This window comes from Rhinatrema bivittatum, chromosome 18 (genome assembly GCF_901001135.1).
Source record: "Rhinatrema bivittatum chromosome 18, aRhiBiv1.1, whole genome shotgun sequence".
Lineage (NCBI taxonomy): Eukaryota > Metazoa > Chordata > Amphibia > Gymnophiona > Rhinatrematidae > Rhinatrema > Rhinatrema bivittatum.
The window spans coordinates 21,991,080-22,011,623 of record NC_042632.1 but is presented as its reverse complement, the minus strand read 5'-3'; positions in this window follow the sequence as shown (position 1 = coordinate 22,011,623).

Genomic DNA, 20,544 nt, shown 5'->3' with positions numbered 1-20,544 from the left:
ATGTACTTATACTATGGGCTAGATTTTAAAAGCCCTGCGCGCCTATTTTGCATAGGCCACGGCGTGTGCAAAGCCCCAGGACATGCGCAAGTCCCAGGGCTTCGTAAAAGGGGTGGGAGGGGGCGTGTCTGGGGGGCGTGTCCGGGGGCGTGTCCAGGGGCGTGTCCGGGGGTCAGGGGGCAGTCCGGGGCAGGTCTAGGGGCATGGTGATGGTTCAGGGGGCAGGCCGGGAGGGCGGTCCCGTGTCCTCCGGAACTGTGGCCTGTGCCAGGGGATGCGAGGTGGCACGCGCAAGTTACGCCTGCTTCAAGCAGGCGTAACTTGCCTAACAAAGGTAGGGGGTGGATTTCGGAGCGGCCTCGGAAGGAACGGAGGCAGGCTGCGCGGCTCGGCGCGCACAGGCTGCCGATTTTGCACAGCCTTGCGTGCGCCGACCCCGGATTTTATAAGATGCGCGTATCTTATAAAATCCGGCATACTTTTGTTCGCGCCGGTTGCGTGTACTTTTTAAAGATCTACCTCAGCGTATATCTAGCAAATCAGTAGTAATGATTTGCATTTTCTATTGTGAATATTTTGTCTTGTAAAATGCTAATTTCTGTAACATTTTATCATAACTACATATTTAGCATAGTATATGATGGCAGAAAAAGGCCAATTGATCCATTCAGTTACTCTTGTTCACACGTTAAAGATATATACTAGATGTCAACCAGTTGACCATATGTGGAGTATCATGTCTTATCTACATTAGTTTGTTTTTTTCCTCATTGTTCTTTATCATCCTGTGTAGATGAGCAGACAAGTTCCATTTAATTCCACACATAGTGTCCCACTACCCATGTCTTATCACCAATTTTATAATAATACAAATGGCTACCAAAACTAGTAAGATTGTTGTCTGAACATTCAGCTGGACTATAACTAGCCACCACCAATTTATCAGCATAGTCCTGAAGTGGAAGAATGTGAGCTCAAACCACTTGTGGGTTAGCACTACTTGGCCCGCAAGGTGGTAGCAGAGATGCCTACCAGTAGGAACTGTAGCACGAAGTATTCCCCTGAACTTGCCCCCTTCTCTGAAGGTTCCTTTGAGTTCTGGAGGCCAGCAAGTCTTATGGGAAACCAGCAACAGTGGGCCCAGAGCTGAGTTGATAACACTGATGGAAGGCAAGCAACAAGAATAAGAGACAGCAGATGGTAGTCAGTGGAGATGATATCCAGGCAATGGTTGAGGCAGGCAGCAGACAGCAAAAGTGATAGGCAATGGTCAAGATAGATAATCAGTCCAGGAGGGGACACAATCAAAAGAACACAGCAGAGAGGCACTGAAAAGGGATGGGGATGGAAGGATTCACAGGGCACAGGAAGATGGACAACAACTGGACCAAGGCAAGCAAGATGGGAACACAGGAATGCAGGAACCCAGCAAGGCAGGATTGGAAGCAGGAGGAACTAGCATCAATGGTGAATGCTAGGAGACTTTTTGCTAAGGTGTTGAACATCTGATAGACTGGGCTTTAGATAGGCAGCCAGGATGATGTCATAGAGACGTGCTGTGGTAGGACTTCCCGCTACTAGGCCCATGAAGACTGCTATGATGTGCTGCTTAGCGGGATAATGTTAGTAGAGAGGCCCACAGATCTGGAGATGAATGATACGGGGTAAGGGGTCTTCGGCCATGGACATGCCATGGTCAGCAGAACATTACAGTACCCTCTATTTAAAGTCCCCCCCCCCCCCCCCCCCCACCACCTGCTTGTTTTATGTTTGCATAAAAAGAAACAGTGAAACCTTTGAGTGAGCTGGGTGGCTCAGATGTTACAAGCTGGTTCCTATGTATTCTCTTCAGGTCCAAATCCTTTGCAAGATATTAAATACTCCAAATTTCCAATATGCTGATGTGTTTTAAGTCCTTCCAACTTAAAACATCAGCATATTGGAAATTTTGGTTTTTATGAAAAATGGAAAATATATAAAAACATGAACCAAATAGAAATGTTTAAATAAAAGTAAAGTGACCCGATATCACAAACAGTCTGTTGTCAATTCCGACTCGAGATTTAGGGTCCAACAAATTTTGTTGGCAATGAGATGCACTGTAAAGAATACCAGTATACTGTTGTTTAAACTTTGTTCACAAATTAGTGTACTGGAATACACATTTGGTGTTGGTGGGGTGCTTTGTGATTTTTTTGACGGATATATGGCGGATATAAAAAAGAGAAGCTGAAATACAATCTGTATGTGCCCACAATTTATACACAGCTCCTGTTGACAAATGTCTCTAGACAGGACCTTCTATCTTTGACAATAACTTTAAAACGAGTGCGCAGGTGCACATATACACGCATATGGTGTGCACGAGTGGACGTATAGTGGACTAAAATATGCTGCATTTAAAATACGCCCACTGCGCAATTGCGCATATGTGTGCTCCTAATTTTAAGCCATTACTCAAGCTAATGTACTTTATGTACCTTCTTTAGGGCATTGTTGGCTTTAACGTGCACAGGTAAGTAGATTTTAAAACATGCTTGTGTAAAGGATATTCCCTGTTTTACCAATTAATCTGCCCAGTCTATCTCAAGGTTCTGCCCAGACCCCTCTGGTTCTTCAGCCTGTACTCCCCCAGTTCATTCAGACCCCGCACCCTCTTGTCTTAGGCCTCAAAACAAATTTCTGCAGACTTACACCTCAGCAGGAGCGGCAGAAAATATATTCGGCTAACTGCGGCCACCGGAATTAAAATATAGATTTAAGCGTGTAACTTTTGAGCCTGTCCCAGAACGCCCCATCACACCCTGACACGCACTAACTCTGCCTCTTTTCCCTTCTACTCACGCCTGCATAGATATGCCCATAATTTGCGGCTTTTAAACTATGCATTGCTTGGGCACAGCCCAGATACTCAGGTATATGGGCTTTTTAACACAAGACATGCTTTTAAAATTCACCTTTTTGTGCACAGAATGCACAAGCGCCACATGCAAAATACTCTGACTGCACACTCTTATTCGCACCAGCTGGAGATGCAGTAATTTGAAGAAAAACATTTCTAATAGTCTGACCTCTATTGTTAGTAATACAAGGAGGCTTGGAAAGCACTTTTGCCAACCCACGCCAGTGTTTAAAAACTGATGTCATGATCCTGATGATTTATATGAGTATTGCATCATGCACATACGTTGAGACTCAGGAGGGGACTGCTTATAGATTAACAGTTGGAATACAAAAAATGTAAGTATGTGCTCTCAAGTCCTCTAAGAGGATACCCTCTACTAAGTAGATACGGTCAATCATTCCATTCTCAAGTAGATACGGTCAATCATTCCATTCTCACTTCCATTCTGGCTTCTATAGGTATCTCAGGCACAGCTCTCTCATGGTTTAAATCTTTTCTCTCCAACAGAGGCTTCAAGGTTAAGATACAGAACAAAGAATCTTCACGAATGGACGCATCCATAGGTGTCCCCCAGGGCTCCTCACTGTCACCTACACTCTTTAACATTTATCTTTTACCTATCTGCCAACTCCTCTCCAACCTTAACCTCAAACATTTCCTCTACGCCGACGACATCCAGATCGTGATACCCATTAAAGAATCTTACACAAAAACATTGGTTCACTGGGAAAACTGTCTCTTCGAAATTAAACATCTCCTGGCTAACCTAAACCTAGTTTTAAACTCCTCTAAAACAGAACTGCTTCTCATCTCCCCAGATAATAATGCCATCTCTAATCCTCCAACTATCCCAACTACTACACAGGTGAGAGATCTAGGAGTATTAATTGATAACCGGATGAACCTTAAAGCTTACATCAACAGAACCACCAAGGACTGTTTCCACAAACTCCAAGTTCTGAAAAGAATTAGACCACTCTTCCACACTCAGGACTTCAGAACCATTCTACAAGCTATCATTTTTTCTAAGATCGATTACTGTAACTCTATCCTTCTGGGCCTACCTTCCTCCTATACTAGACCCCTCCAGATGTTACAAAACGCTGCGGCAAGATTACTGACAAACTCCAGGAGGAGGGACCATATATCTCCAATCCTAAAAGATCTCCACTGGTTGCCTGTTCACTTTAGAATCCTCTACAAATCTCTTTCCATAATATACAAAACCATCCATCAACACACCCCACTCGACTTACAAGTCCCATTCCAAATTTATAACTCCTCCAGACCAACAAGAGACACACTCAGAGGATCTCTTCAAGTGCCCCCAGCCAAAACTACCAAACACATTACCTTGAGAGATCGGGCCTTTTCAACAGCCGGCCCCCTTCTATGGAACTCCATCCCACCGGACCTTAGACAGGAGCCCAGCCTCCCAACCTTCAGGAAGAGACTTAAGACCTGGCTGTTTAAAAAAGCTTTCCCGGACACCGATTAATTCTATTCAGCCAGATTCTACCACTTCCACATGTAAAAATGTTATTACTAATGTAAATACCTATACCTAATGTTATTCTCTTTCTTTTCTTCTCTCCTCCCAGTTCTATTACCTTGTTATTTGTAACTGCTTCCTTCTACACAAATAGGTTATTGAATTGTTTACTGTACACCCCTGTTATATGTAAACCGGCATGATGTGTTTGCAACATGAATGCCGGTATATAAAAATTTTAAATAAATAAATAAATAAATAAGTAACCTGTTCCCCAAATCCTTGGCACAAACGTTGAAATCCTGAGCATCTGTGCGTAAGTTAGTGCAGTTAGTATAGCTGTTTTAAAAAAAGGATTGGATAAGTTCTTGGAGAAGTCCATTACCTGCTATTAATTAAGTTGACTTAGAAAATAGCCACTGCTATTACTAGCAACAGTAACATGGAATAGACTTAGTTTTTGGGTACTTGCCAGGTTCTTATGGCCTGGATTGGCCACTGTTGGAAACAGGATGCTGGGCTTGATGGACCCTTGGTCTGACCCAGTATGGCATGTTCTTATGTTCTTAAGTGGCACAATCTTAAAAACTGACAGGTAAGCCTATTTTGAGCTTGAAAGGATGGATATGTTTGCAATAAAAGGAAGCATTTAATTGAACTTGATATTTGGAGATTGTAATATACAAATAAGGAATACCCTAATAGTAAAAAATGCATTGTGAAGTGCAAAAGAATTTAGCCACTCCAGGACCTCATGCAACTGCATGAGATGCTTGTCATGGACAAATATGTCACCTATGTACCTATGCCAAACGTTAATGTACTGAAACCAGTGGAGTCCATACAACAATGCCTCCTCTATGGAGCAACATACAAATTCACAGCATCTGGAGCCATGGCGGCTCCATGGCTCCTCTGTGAATTTGAAGAAAAACTTGTTCACAACTGAAGTAATTATTAAAAAGAGCTATTTGAGCTAAATCAACAATGAAAGATGCAGGAATTCTCTGGAGCTTCCACCGCTGAGCTAAAACAGATGTGATGATATCCACCACAGCTTCTTGAGAATTGTTAGTTATAGAGCAATTATACACTGAAGGTAACCAGTATCATGTCTGCTACAATACAAGGGACATCATGCAAAATCAACATATCAGCAGTGTCCTGACTGTAGGACTGAACCTTGGATACAAATACGCTCAAAACCAAGTCTACAACCCTCAATGTTATTTACTATGAATGGTGTGTCTGTTACCCACCCAGAGCAAGATGTATTGGATGTTGCAGGCTATAAACCTGCTTAAATAAATAAATATAGATTCACAAAATGAAGCTTTCCCTGAGACTATAGGTTGCCCTGGAAACTTAGGAATCAAATTACAGGAATCGATGAGTGAGATGTCATCAAAGGCCATGCTTCCTTATCTGTCAAAAAAACTCAAGTTGGAATGCTTCTGTAACCAAAAACTAATGCATGTCTGGAAAACCGACAGAAGGATCTTCCAGTAACTCAAAATAATTCATTGTGGTATGCAATTGTCAGAAAACCTCAGCCATATATTGATTGGAATTCTGTAAAGCCACTCCACCATCTTTATCAGCAGGTTTAAACACTGGTAACGGGTTAGGAGACACCATATGCAAAGTCCGTCTTTCTGCATTAGATAAATTATGATACGATTTGTGGAGTGAGTCTCAATGCACTAAAGATCTTTTCCAAGCGTGTAGCTAGGTATGCATCCACAAGACCAGGAAGGGTGCAATATGGTTTAGGTTTCACCAAAGAGCTATTGACATCGAGGTTCCCGTCTCAGACAAAAAAAATAAATGCAGCTGCAGTGTTAGTAAAAATGTGTGAATGGGTATCCAGCATCTGGAAGAATCATGAAGAACTGCAGATCCAAAAGCTGACGCTTTATCCAATGCAGAATATAATTCTACAGGCCTAAGCTCACCTGATAGGTTTACAACTGCTGATTCTGCTACAAGTGCACCCGAACAATCAGTTTATTCCATTCCTCTGCCTCTGGAAAACGAGCGATCCCTCCCCCAGTTTTTTACAGATGCCTGGGCTTGTGAAAGCTGCGTGTTAGTTCTAAAAAAAAAAAGGCTGTTTTGAAGTATTGCTTCATCGCCGCTCGAAGAATCACCTGAGGATACATCAAAAGCTACTTTCTCTGAGTGCTGGATATATCTTTTGTAAGAGAAGTGACTTGCACATCCTTAGGCTGTAAAAATGTACCTTTTCTACAGGAATTACAGATGAAGAATACAAGACATTGCCACTTAGTTGTGAAACAGAGAGAGTTGGTGTCTTTTCCTCACACAGCCATGAACAGAACAGTATACGACTGTGATGCCACATGCACTTCAGTCATTTTTAACCTGAGCTCCATTCTGAGTATGGCTTATTTTAACTCTAGGGATTCCATTAGCTTCCCCACTAAACTGGTGTGCCTAGTCCAGGGACTATAATGATTTATTCAAATTCAGTCCCGTCTTTGAGATGAAAATTGAGATACTGTACATAGTATCCTTAATAAGTTTCTAGATAGTTTTGGACTAAGATAATACCAGGAGATATATCTGCTGGGGAGCTTTTCTCCCTGATATAACCCTCTCCCCCCACCTTCAAGGTTGGAACAAGGGAATAACCCTCTTATTGTAACTGAGGGCTCCGTTAATGCATTGTCAGAGGCTTAGGTTTCTGGAATCCCAGGCAGCAGCCCACGATGCACCAGTTAGGGGTATGCATTTCTTCTGAAACATGATAAATGCGTCAAAATACTCTGTGTAGCTGTGTGTGATCGCAAAGTGAAAATTAAAGCAATCCCCAATGAGGATGATAGTCAGCGCTACTTAGCTGCATACATTTGGACTTATTCAGCTAAATGGCAGCTTATGAATATCTGGCAGAAATCAGCTGCTGCTACTTACCCAGATAACCATTATTCAGCTAAATAGTTATCTGGCTAAGTCGTGGGTGGGACAGAAGCATTCAGGGGATGACCTACTTATCCAGCTAATTTAGGCCCTGATTCATTAATGATTTTTTTCCCATTCTGTGCCTATAAGGAAAAAGTTTATTGAATCTGTTCCTTAACCAGATAAAGTTATCTAGCTAACTAAAAGTTATCTGGGTATATTCAGAGATGCGGCACCTCTGAATATCATGGCTAAGTTTATCCAGCTAAGCTTCCTGGCTAGAAACTCTTCCAATACTTGTCCCAATGGCTCTGGGAGAGAAGGTAGAGCAGAAAGGTGCACAGGTGGATTCAATCCTCCAGGTCAAGGATAAAGGCCCAAGCAAGGAAACTTGCCCCCGGGAGATGAATAAAAGGCTGGGTAAATAGCGTCAACAAAAGTGTTTCAAGATCCTGGACCATGGGATGAGGTTTCAGGGGCCGCTGAGCAGAGATGAGGTCCACCGCTCAGAGAAGGGGTGCAAACTCTTACAGAATACTCTGGCAAACTTATCAAGGACTGAGGGCTTTAAACTAGGATCGTAGGGTATGGGTGAATGCAAGAAAGACATCAAACATATAGAAATGGGGAAAAAAGGGCAACATCTGGAAAGCTCTGTACACTAATACAGGAAATAATATCCTGGCTCTAGAGACAGTCTTGGAAAACTCTGCCTTGCATTTAGTAGCTGTCACAGAGATGTAGTATATGGGAAAACTGTAACTGGGATATAGTTTTTTGGGGATAAAATCTTTTCAGGAGCCATTATTATTATTATTCCTGATTGTCTGCTTTTAGTCTTTTCTTTTAGCCAAGTCTCTTGTCCTGTATGTTTGTCTTCTTAGGTTGTAAGCTCTATGGAGCAGGCTCTGTCTTTTTGTAGGTTTGTACTGCGCTGCGTATGTTGTGTAGCGCTATAGAAATGTTAAGTGGTACTAGTAGTAGTTGTTCAGGCAGGACAGGATAGGAAGAAAGGGGGAAGGAGTGGCTCTCTATATAAAAAAATAATATTGAAGCAAAAGAACTGCAGGGAGTCCGAGGTTTATGAAAGGGTTACTTAGCTAATTTCCTTTAATTCTGAGCAGGGTTTAAGTGCTGTTATAATATTAGATTTTAAGTATATGAATACTAGTTTCTTTGGTCAAATTGTTAGAACCTAGCTGGATTTAGAAAGGATTCCTGGTTTGCATCAAGTGGTGCGAGTTTTGGGGGTTCTTTTTTGTTAGGATACCTCTTGTAAGTTTGCGGTGAAATTAATGCAGATTGCTATGCTTTTTTCCATTCCATAAGAACATAACATAAGAACATAAGATATGCCATACAGGGTCAGAACAAGGGTCCATCAAGCCCAGTATCCTGTTTCCAACAGTGGCCAATCCAAGTCACAAGTACCTGGTAAATACCCAAACAATAGACAGATCACAAGCTACTATTGCTTATTAATTACCATAATAGCAGTTTATGGATTTATCCTCTAGGAATTTATCCAAACCTTTTTTTTTTAAACCCAGATACACTAACTGCTATAACCACTTCCTCTGGCAATGAATTCTAGAGCTTAACTATGCGCTGAGTGAAAAATAATTTCTTTCATTTGTTTTAAATGAGCTACTTGCTAACTTCATGGAGTGCCCCCTCGTTCTTCAATGATCTGAGAGAGTAAATAACCGATTTACATTAACTTGTTCAAGTCCTTTCATGATTTTGTAGACTTCTATCATATCCCCACTCAATTGTCTCTTCTCCAAACTGAACAGCCCTAACTTCTTTAGCCTTTCCTCATAGGGCAGCCAATCCATGCACCTTATCATTTTGGTTGCCCTTCTCTGCACTTTCTCCAGTGCAACTATATCCTTTCTTAGATCCAGTGCCCAGAATTGCACCAGTATTCAAGGTGAGATTGTTTACAGATGCATAAAGTTACTCCAACTGCATTTGGGTCCAGTTTTTTAAAATCCATATGGATATCAGCTGATTTCAAGTAATGGGTGTTGCTATTTGCTGTTTCTTTTCAACTCCTATTTGTTTTCTCCTCCTTTCATTATTGTGGTCTAAGGTAATGAGGCTGCATTGCATATTTTATTTATTTATTTGTATGTTTTTATATACCGAAGTTTAGCGATGGCCTTCACTCCGGTTTACAGGTATAAGAACAGTTTACATGAAAGATCAACGGTTTACATTAATAACTGAGGGAGGTGGTGCAGGCCTTCACTCCAAAATACAAGTAAAAACAGAGGTTTACAAGAACAGGCAAACGGATTACATAGTAACTGTGGGAGGGGGTATAACAAGGGATTATATGAACAGTCATACTATGTACATTAATACCGAAGGGGTATGTCATGGTAATTATGTCATCGAGTTTTAGTGGTTTCACAGCACGGTGATGTCTCGTATTGAGTATAATTTACAAGTGAGTAACAACAGTTGGTAGTAATAGGCTCAACCGGTTATGATGCTAAGTATAAAGGCTGGGAAGAGTTAGTGGGTAATAAAGTGCTTAGCAGTGATTATTTTTCTGGGGGAGGGTAGAGTAATAGTTTATCCTATCCCTTCTTTGTAGGCTTGTCTGAATAGCCAGGTTTTGAGTAGTTTTCTAAATATTTTTGTGTTGTTCTGTAGTCTTAGGTTTTCCGGTAGTGTGTTCCAGAGTCGAGGACCGGCTATTGATATTGCTCTTTTTCTTACAGTAGTGAGTTTGGCGGTTGTGACTGATGGGATGTCTACCTGTGCTTTTTTTGTTGATCTAGTGCTGCGTTGAGTATTGCATTGTGAAAGATGGTTAGTATTTTGAATTTGATTCTTTTTTCTACGGGTAGCCAATGTAGTCCTTTTAGAACAGGGGTGATGTGGTCCATTTATTTGTGGCCAGTGAGTATTCTGGTGGTGGCATTCTGTAGTATTTGGAGAGGTCGAGTAGTTGATTTGGGTAGGCCTATCAGGAGTGAGTTGCAATAATCGAAGCTTGTAAATATCAGGGATTGGAGAATGGTTCTGAATTCAGGTTGGTTCAGGAGTGGTTTTAGGTGTTTGAGAATTAGTAATTTGTGGAAATCTTCTTTGATTTTCATTGCAATGTGCTTTTTGAAATTCAGTTCTGGGTCAATCCATATTCCTAGATCTTTCATGTTTTCTTTTAGCTTGATGGAAGTATTTGGATGGCATGATTCTGGTGATCTCCAGCGTTTTTTCTTTCAAGCAGTATACATTCAGTTTTGTCCGTATTAAGGCAGAGTTTCATTTGATTTAGCATGTTTTTTATGGTATTGAGGTAGGTGGCTGAGAGTTTCATTGCATTCTCGAGGGTATTTGTTACAGGTATGATTAGTTGGATATCATCGGCGTACATGACGTATGTGATGCTGAGACTCGAGAGTAACTGACATAATGGCAGGAGGTATACAAACAGTGTGGCTGAGAAAGTGGATCCTTGTGGGACTCCAGTTTCTAGTGGGATGGCTTCTGAGGTGTGGTTGTTGATGTTTACTTTGAATGATCTGTTTTGGAGGAAGGAGGTAAACCAGTCTAGTGTTTTACCTGATAGACTGATTTCAGCTAGTCTGGAGATTAGACTTTTATGCATATATTTCATGTTTCCTTCATAAACAATGGGGGTGTGGTTTTTATTTATTTATTATATGCTTCTTACTGTTTTCTGGTACAAAGTTCATTTATTTTGTTAGTTGTATTAATGTAATAAAAATAAAATAAAATAAAAATATTGCACCAGCTACTTTGAGGCTGATGGCAAAGTGGTGCCTGCCTCGGGTGGGGCCAGGCCATTATATTACATGGGGGAAGTAGGATAGAAAAGAGTCATATAGGTCCTTGGAGGCCCCAGATTCATTTTTTGGGGGTGGAATGATGGTCAGAGAGGGTAATGGAAGACATTTTTAACAAGAGATACAATAAGATCTAAACAAATTGGGTACTTTCAAAAGAGGCTATTTTCAGTTCATTCCATTTAGAACAAACCAAAAATGGTCTAATTCATTGTATCACTAGGTCTTATTATCTACCAGTGAGAAAACAAGTTGAGGTTCATATGGGGGAGATTGTAGAGGAGATATTTTCTACGGACAAACTAAGGCCAGGATTCATCATTCCGTGTGTAATGATGAACCCTGCCCTACAGGGGGGGGGGGTGGAGGTGAGAAGCAGGGGGCAGTCAGGCGATAGCCTGCAGCCGGGCACACCACGACGGTGCAGTTTTGCCTGCTGCAGTGTGGCCGGCTGCAGGCTATCGCGGGCATAGCGCCACCGTAAAAGGTGGTCCTGTTCCTCGCGCTACTGCCGGCGTTAATGTTTGAAACATTATCTCTGGCAGCAGTGCTGCTGCCGATTAACATATTTCCCTCCCTAACTCCACCCCAACTCCTCCCCTCCCCCTAATTTAAATCTTACCGCTATGATAAGGCCCTTATCGCGTGTGATAAGATCCTAATGCAGCTTGGAAAATAACCCCCTAAAGGTGACACAGATCCTTGAAATGTTTCTAGAAAAAAGTATCATTGAGGACTACTCTCCTAGTTCATTTATGCTAGAACCAGACTAAGGCTAGATATTCAAAAGCTTTTTGGTATAAGATCATGTGCCATAAAATATGGGTTTTCCCAGATTTCCCTGGCAACTCTAAAAAGGAGGCAATTTCTTGTGAAGTGCCAGAGGCTACTGCTGGTGGCATAGAATATTTTTCTGCAACATCCCCATCGATGCCAATTAAATATGGAGGTAATAGATTTATTTTGTATGATCCAGTGCAGCTTAGGAGTTTTGATAGCAGAGTTTCTACAGGAGCAGAGGTAGGGGATGGTGTGACTACTCAAAATGCACTCACTACTATAAATGATGCATTAGGCAAATTGATGTTATTTCTCTTGTTATTAGTTATTTGGCTGCTTAGGTTACTTTTTCATTCCTTGTCTAGTTTTTTTATTTGTTTTTTTTTAATGGCTACTTAGGAAGATGCAAGATGAAAATGTTTTCTCTCTTTTTTCTAATTTATGTTTAATGGTTCATTACCTAAATTATTGTGTTAGTTTTCTGATCTTGTATGCTTCATTTTCTTGTTTCAAGTTGTTCTTGAAACTGTTTGCAAATTGCATAAATAAAATTTGTATTACCATAACAGTGTAATTAAAGGAGAAGCGGTACTATCTGGAATATTCAATCTCTTATGTTCTAGTGCATGAGAGTAATCAAAGCCATGGCACAAGGAAGAGTCAGTGAAGAATTATAGGCAGAACTCAGTTACTTGAAATCTTTCCAGTAAAACATAATACCCAGCCTGTAAGCAGAAGCATGGTTTGCTGCGTTTAGAGCAGAATGCTGAGGCATCTGAGAGGAGAAAAAAAATGTTTGCAACAGAAGCTGAAGCAGGTCGAGAACTGCTCCCTACTGCCATTGAGGGCCCTGACTTTTATGGTTTGGGGAACAAATAAACATGGGGGTAACTTGCCGATTCGACTTTGACTACCCTTAATCACTAAGGGGTTCATTTTTCAAAGCGATCACACACGAAAAGGGACTTTTAGCATGCGATCACTAAAAAGGGGCGGCATCAAGACCGGAACAGGAGGGGCTGGGGTGACACCGGGGCAGACGCCGTGAAGACAGTGTGGAAGGCGAAAAGGTAAGGAGCCTTTTCGCTTCCAATTTCGCGCCCAATAGCACCACCTTTTACGATTGCGCTATTGGGTGCAAAAGCCGGCAGCGATCGCACCCCCCCGCTTGGCCCCCCTGTACCACGTGATTCACGCCACCGCGGTGTCTTAGAAAATCTAGGCCTAAGCCTGATACTTTTGATGCAGCTTCAATATTGCTCTCTGCTTCAACAGCAAGACGTAATGGGGAATTGGACTCAAACAGCAACAAGGGCCCTGACTTTGATGGTCTGCGAAACTGATAAGCATGGGGGTAACCTGCACAGCGCAGGAGATACCGGCATAAGCTTGCTGGGCAGACAGGATGGATCATTTGGTCCTTTTCTGCTGTCATTTCTATGTTTCTATGGAGACAGGAACAAGGCAGTCATAATCAGAAGACCCAAAAGAAGGAAGGAAACACAGCAGCAAAGCATGGAAAAGAACACTGTAGGGGAGTGGACATGAAAAATGAATGTCTTTTTTTTTTTTAAATTTTGTATAATTTCCTATCATCATTTATCATGTATAATGCATTTTTAGTCATGAATGCATTCATGTACAAGCATGAAATCCAATTTTATATGTGTAACTATAACTGTACAGAAATAAAAAAAAAAATGAAATAAAGCAAATGGGCATCCCCAGAACACAACAAGTAGCCTTTCTGAGCTGTTCAGTCAGAAAGGCCATGACTGGAACAGGCATCTTCAGTATCCTGGTCAATCCTGGAAGGTTTCTGAGGATGGCACAACACTGACTATAAGAATGTTTAAAGAAATTCAGAACCCGATTAAAGGATAATTCACTTAGTTGAAATCTACACTGAAACATCCTAGCTCCTTGGGACAAAACTCAATGCTCCTGAAAATCAGTCGGGTCTGTTGATCTTAGCCAGCCGCCTTGTGCACTGTCATTGTCTTGGCTTTCCATATCAACAATAGAGATGTACACAGAAACTTTTACAGGTTTTTTTTCCATTTTTTAAATTAGTTTTTTCTTTTCATGATCATTTGTTATTCATGTTTTGTGTTGTTTGTTTTCATGAAACAATGTATATTATTTGCAAATAATGCATGCTATTTCCTGAAACAAATATGACAATTTTGTTTTTAATGGGATTGAACATTTTTTTAATAAAACAAACCAAAATTAAAATACCCAGTTTGATTTGGATTACCATTTAAGTACATCAGATTTGAACATAAGGCTTGCTATACTGGATCAGACCAAAGTTCCATCAAGCCCAGTATCCAGTTAACAACAGTGGCCAATCCAGGTCACAAGTACCTGGCAGGACCCCAAGATGTTAATTATATTCCAAGCTGCTTATCCCAAGAATAAGGAGTGGATTCCTGCAACTCTACCTTAATAATGGTTTATGGACACTTCCTCCAGAAACTTGACCAAAACCTTTTTAAACACAGCTACACAATAGTTTTCACCAAATCATCTGGCAACAAATTCCAGAGCTTAATTATGTGTTGAGTAAAAAAAAAATATTTTCACATTAGTTTTAAATGTATTACCCAGTAACTTCATTGGATGTCCCCTAGTCATTTGACTCTTTGAAAAAGTAAACAACCGAATAACATTTAATCATTCCACTGCACTCATTATTTTATAGACCTCTATCATATCTCCCCTCAACAGTCTCTTCTCCAAGCTAAATAATCCTACTTCTTTAGCCTTTCCTCATAAAGGAATCATTCCATCCCTTTTATCATTTTGGTTGCCCTTGTATCTTTACTAATTATAGCATATCTTTTTTGAGATTTGGTGACTAGAACTGCACACAAGATGAGTTTGCACCATGGAGTGATACACTTATGTATTGCCACTTTTTTGGAGACAGACTACTTCCAGTAGTTTGTGCACCTACACATGCCCAATGGGTATGTTCCTGGCATGTCCGTAATCCTCCATCATTGATGTCTGTGGCTGCCTGGTCCCTAACTGATAATGAGCGAGTCAGAGTTCGAACTATGCACAGAAGATTATGTACCCCTGCCAGCATGACAGACATATGTGAGAAGCATATATGATTAGCACTTTGTCAGAGGGACTGATATGGGACCCTCAAGCCCTCAGGTGGTAGTAAATGCTTGTCTTGCAAGAGACCAACAAAAAAAGTGCATACACCATCATGTCAACTACATGACACCTCTGGGAGCAGTTGCCCTATACATTAAGCACAGTGTCGTTTCTGAATGAGGCAGGTTGTTGGCTCTTGAGGTCATCAACTGATGAGCTTTTGTAGCCTTTATGCTATACATAGAGCTGATGAATAAGAGTATCAGCATACCTACTCTGCTCACCAATAACTGTAAAAGTGACAAACACCACATGAGACACAGCCTATAGGACAGCAGCTCTTCCAATGGCCACAAGTCCTGCCAGCCATGTGGAGCAGCAAGGGTCTCCAACCATGAAACCCCTGAAGGTGGTGACTGCCCTTGGAAAAAAGACTATTCTGCAATCTGTTCATCACAGGCATCCTCTGTCTAAGTGCTTTAAGGGTGGCAACAGATAGCATAAGGACGATAACTGATACTAGCCATTGCTATTTGCTACAAGCAAACTACTCTGCATATTTTCCAAATATATACATACATACCGCAGCACCACTTGACTAGCCTGGAGCTAAACCAGCCAAGGGCCTTACAGCACCGTGACATCTCCATATTTGACAAAGACTACCTGTGACATGTCAGGCAAGGCAAATTACTTCTAGAACACCTTTGTGGTGGTTTCAATAATGGGAACCTTTTCTTAGGAGACAAGTTGGTGCTCAGAGTCATTAGAATCTATAATGTGACCTTGGCGTTTCTGAGATGACTTGCAAATACAAGTGAAGGTATGACACATTCTGATTCCCAATCCTGCATTCAAACACTCTGACCAGCATCCTTGTCTAGCCTCCCTGAGAAGCTAACCTAACCAACATGACATCCCAATGGCCAAGGCCCTCACCATCTGGACATGATAGTTGACATTTTGGCTAGGTAGGTGTAGCAGGGTGCATCTGTGTAAGGAATCACAAAGAGGTATGCTAGCTTGAAATGACTTGTGAACATTGTTGGAATGCTCACAAGTTGGAATGCCACAATGTTGGACTGTTGCTTTACTAAAGAGCTACCAAAATGATAAGGGGAATGGAACAACTCTCCTATGAGGAAAGACTAAAGAGGTTAGGACTTTTCAGCTTGGAGAAGAGACGACTGAGGGGGGATATGATAGAGGTGTTTAAAATCATGAGAGGTCTAGAACGGGTAGATGTGAATCGGTTATTTACTCTTTCGGATAGTAGAAAGACTAGGGGGCACTCCATGAAGTTAGCATGTGGCACATTTAAAACTAATCGGAGAAAGTTCTTTTTTACTCAAAGCACAATTAAACTCTAGAATTTGTTGCCAGAGGATGTGGTTAGTGCAGTCAGTATAGCTGGGTTTAAAAAAGGATTGGATAAGTTCTTGGAGGAGAAGTCCATTACCTGCTATTAAGTTCACTTAGAGAATAGCCACTTCCATTAGCAATGGTAACATGGAATAGACAGTTTTTGGGTACTTGCCAGGTTCTTATGGCCTGGATTGGCCACTGTTGGAAACAGGATGCTGGGCTTGATGGACCCTTGTTCTGACCCAGTATGGCATTTTCTTATGTTCTTATGTAACTAAAGGCATGCTAGGTGAGCACTCTGATGTCAGCACTGACTGTGAAACAGCTGAGGCAGTGTTGTCAGCAGTGTTTTTGCAGGCCCATGTGACACAAATCATCCCACGTACAGGTGCATAACTTTGCATGCACATGGTTGTCAGCTATGGGATGAGACTGTTAAATGGCAACTCTGTGATTGATACTTTACATTGTCTACCTGTTGCTTTAGGCTGTGCCTTTAAGCTTCATAGCTACTCGTGATTTATAGGAATTATAGAGCTGTTGCTCTCCATGTTCAAGGCCCAGCTGGAATTCCATCACACCTATGGTACTATCTCACCCATATGTGAGGGGTAGGACAGGATGCTAGGGGTAGGGTCGCCAAGCAAAATGCCAAAAGCTAGGCCAGGCTGTGTATACTGTGTTGCAGTTTTACACAAACTCTATTGTGACACATGCCTCTTTTAGGCTCACTGTCAGTCAGAAAACATTAGGCCAGCCAAATGTATTTGGTGTTATCTTTACTTTGATTACAATTTTTCAAGTACAATCTACTGTTCCATGGTCAAGATGTTTTCTGTTACACATTGACCCAGACAGGGGAGCAGTGAGTCAAAGAAAGATGATAGCGAGGAGAGCAGCTGCAAACACTCTACTAGCCTCCCTTCCTTGGAAAGTGAAGGGGAAGTTGAGGCCTAACAGGCAAATTAGCATTCTATGAGGCTTTTCTAAAGTTGGCTGCCACTCATCTTGAGGTCTTGGCTTCTGCGGGTGCACATGGGGGATGCGGGGGTATATCCAGAAGTATCCCCATTGGTATCTCATGGTATAGAATGAAAGTATGGTAATCACAGCAGAGCAGCACTATATCTGCTACTTTGGGTAGGGCATGCACTAAAGCTCTACCTGTTTTGTCCAAACAGAAAAATCAACTTTTGAAAACTTCAAAGGTATGTTCTATGACACAGTGGGTAGAACATAAGGCCTCTTTGTACCTCATCACCACAAGTGTGTTGGGAGTAGCAAAGGGGGTGAGAAGCCAGGGCCCCCTAAAGGGGGTCAAGTTCTTTTTGGGTAGCGCTGACTCTACCTCGAAATAGGGGTCCACCTTCTGGTTCATAACATTAACAATTTCAAGGCATACATCGAGAAAAGTAGACAAGTAAATTTCCCCAACAGCGCAAAGAAAAAATATGTCACCCATAAACAGAATACATATCATTAAAAAAAACATATGAAAAGGACAACAGAGGTCATTCTACCATACAGTTTAAAAGAACCCTTAGGATAAAGGTACATATCATGTCAAACCAATTTACAGTCAAGCTTCTTCCAACAATTTGTAGTATGTGGCCCATATGTGAACTATTTAGCATATTCATTCCTAAGATAAAAGCATAACAGTTCAATGTCTACAATGTTTCTGACCTGTGCTCTTGAGTATGCAATAGTAGAGCTGGTCTTCCAGAAGGTGGCCACCTTGAACCTAGCAGCTAAAAAGAGCTGCCCTACTAGATCCCTGTATTTTTCTGGAATGAAAGAGTTTGTCCAGTGACCCAACAGCCCTAATTTGGGCGTTAAGTGGACAGGCACCCCTAAGATATCAGCAATTTCTTGAGCAATTTGTTTCCAGAAGTTATGAATCACTTGGAAGAGTCACCACATATGAATATAAGAACTCATCTGGCCTCACTCTCTAAAACAAAGCACTCCAACACTCTGAAAACACTTGGAATAAAAAATAGGGGTGTGGTAGGTTCTATTGAGCAGCTTTATCATCAACTTGTTCCGCCTAGCTCATATTGAAACGTGATATGCGGATTTCCAGATATGCTTCCAGGACCTCTGATCGAGCGTGAAATGTAAGTCACGGTTCCACACATCGACCAAAGAATGTGGTGTTTCCTTCCCATGTTTACTGAGAATTCCCAGGTAGAAGAGAGAAATACTCTTCCTGCCAGCATCAGGATTGCTCATAAAGGACTCTAGCCGTCCAAGGGACATAACGCCTTGGTTAAATCAAATTTGTTCCCCAACACCTCCCGTTACTGAAGATACAAAGCATATGAGTGGTGAGGGAGATCATAGTCATCACAGAGAGATCTATATGTGACAAACCCCTCTTCATCCCATAGTTCAGCTATATAGCTAAGACCATTGTTTCTCCAATCCTTAAAGATAGGAGAAAACATATAAGCCAACAGAGTTGGATTCTCATATCTAGGTGCAATAAGGGAGACGTTACCATCCATCCGTCCCAAGAACGCCCTGACGCCAAGACTTGGAGAGTGTGGGCAAGCATGGGACTCTTCCTACAAATCCTTCTACTATTAGGGGAATCACATGGTAAAAAGTGCAAAATCCCTAAATTAAGTGTTGCAGCCTGAAGCTTCTCCAACAGAATCCAAGACTCCTCCCCAATCCCCGATCAAGCTTTCATAAAAAGAAGTCTGGATGCCCAACAGTATATCTGGAGTTAAGTAATGCCATACCCCCCTGCTCCATGAGCATCCATAGGCGCCACAGTCCTATCTGGCCTGTTTACCGCACCAGATAAATTTCAAGATACATTTATTTAGGTTGGTAAAAACTGTTCCAGTTATCAAGCAGGGAACGTGCTGAAACAAATACAGAAGTTTAGGAAGTAAGGTCATTTTAAAGAGGTTAATTCTGCCCATCCTAGAGATGGTCAGATTTTCCCAACTATGCAGTGTTTGCTTAATTTGTGTTACTAAGGGGGCATAGTTCTTTACATAGAGATCTTTGAAAACCCTGGGAATAAAAATCCCAAGGTATTGGAGTCCATGTTCAAGCACTCTAAAGCCCTGAAGGGATTCTGGGACCACCACCTTCAAGCTCAACAGAAAGATCACAGACTTATTGAAACTGATTTTGAGGCCCACCAAGGAGTCATACTTCAATAAGAGATCCAATAGGACTGGGCCTGAGGTTTTAGGGGATGTCTGACAAATCAACATGTCATTGCATAAAGAGAAATTTTATGAGTTTTACCCCCCCAACCTAAACCCTGAAAAAGCAGGATGCTATCTGATGGTAGCAGCCAGGGAATTTATAGCTAAATCAAAGAGTAGTAGAGAAAAAGGGTAGCCCTGCATCGTTCCCCTAATACCTAACAGACAATTCAGTTAATAGGACCAAAGGAAGAGTTGAAAAATGACCTTTAGTAAATATGAAAAAATAAAAGATGTGTTTATGTCAGCTATTTGCACTTTGTGGACAAATATATTCATATTTTGGTTGGCATTTTTAAACATAAAGGGGCGGATTTTAAACAATACGCGCGCCGGTACTTTTGTTCGCGCCACTGGCGCGAACAAAAGTACACCAGATTTTATAAGATAGGCGCGTAGCCGCGCGTATCTTATAAAATCTGGGGTCGGCGGAGGGCAAGGGGGTGCACATTTGTGCAACCTGCGCGCGCCGAGCCCAGTGTGGCCTGCCTGTTCCCTCCGAGGCTGCTCCGATTTCGGAGCGGCCTCGGAGGGAACTTTTCTTCGCCCTCCCCCCACCTTCCCCTCCCTTCCCCTACCTAACCCACCCCCCCGGCCCTATCTAAACCCCCCCTTAACTTTGCGCGCATCGCCAGCAGCCCCGCTCCGTCCTCCGGTCCCGGGGGCGTGGTCCGGAGGCCCCGACCATGCTCCCCGGCTGGCGCCGCGCCCCTGGGCCCGCCCCCAAAATGCCGCGGCACGCCCCCGAAACGCCCCCTCCCTCCCCATTTCGAAATCCCAGGGACTTACGCGCGTCCCGGGGCTTTACGCGCACCGGCGGCCTATGCAAAATAGGCGCGCCGGCGCCCGAGGGCCCTGCACGCGTAAATCCTGCCGGATTTACTTGTGCAGGGGTTTAAAATCCGCCCC